The sequence below is a fragment of the Simochromis diagramma genome, unplaced genomic scaffold (genome assembly GCF_900408965.1).
Source record: "Simochromis diagramma unplaced genomic scaffold, fSimDia1.1 OVJJ01000596.1, whole genome shotgun sequence".
NCBI classification, from domain to species: domain Eukaryota; kingdom Metazoa; phylum Chordata; class Actinopteri; order Cichliformes; family Cichlidae; genus Simochromis; species Simochromis diagramma.
The window spans coordinates 13,437,367-13,437,667 of record NW_024387245.1 but is presented as its reverse complement, the minus strand read 5'-3'; the positions used below and the strand labels follow the sequence as shown (position 1 = coordinate 13,437,667).

At 31.9% G+C, this 301-nt stretch overlaps 1 protein-coding gene across 1 annotated transcript in view; it reads right to left on the bottom strand.

The window, feature by feature from the left end:
- Window positions 1-301, bottom strand: part of morn5 (MORN repeat containing 5) — a 43,992-nt gene that overhangs the window by 12,068 nt on the left and 31,623 nt on the right. The gene's annotated exons all lie outside the window — the stretch shown is intronic.

Genomic DNA, 301 nt, shown 5'->3' with positions numbered 1-301 from the left:
TTCGGGTGTATTTTTTTTCTTCTTTTTTTAAACGCTTGGATCATTTTTGATGGAATAATTCCTGAAGTGTAGATTTACAGATAATCATGGATCCGCTGTGGAAAGCGGGATGATTGACATATCGATCTAAACTATTGTAGGCTCAAACATATCCTGTAATTATAAAGCTCAGCCTTTTGTTTAATGGCTCCCTGAGTTTCTGTCAGCGTTTAGATTCAATTACATCAGCTCCTATAGTTTATGTATTTATGTATATGTCTTTATACTTTTGCATAATTGTATTAAGGATTTACATTAAAAA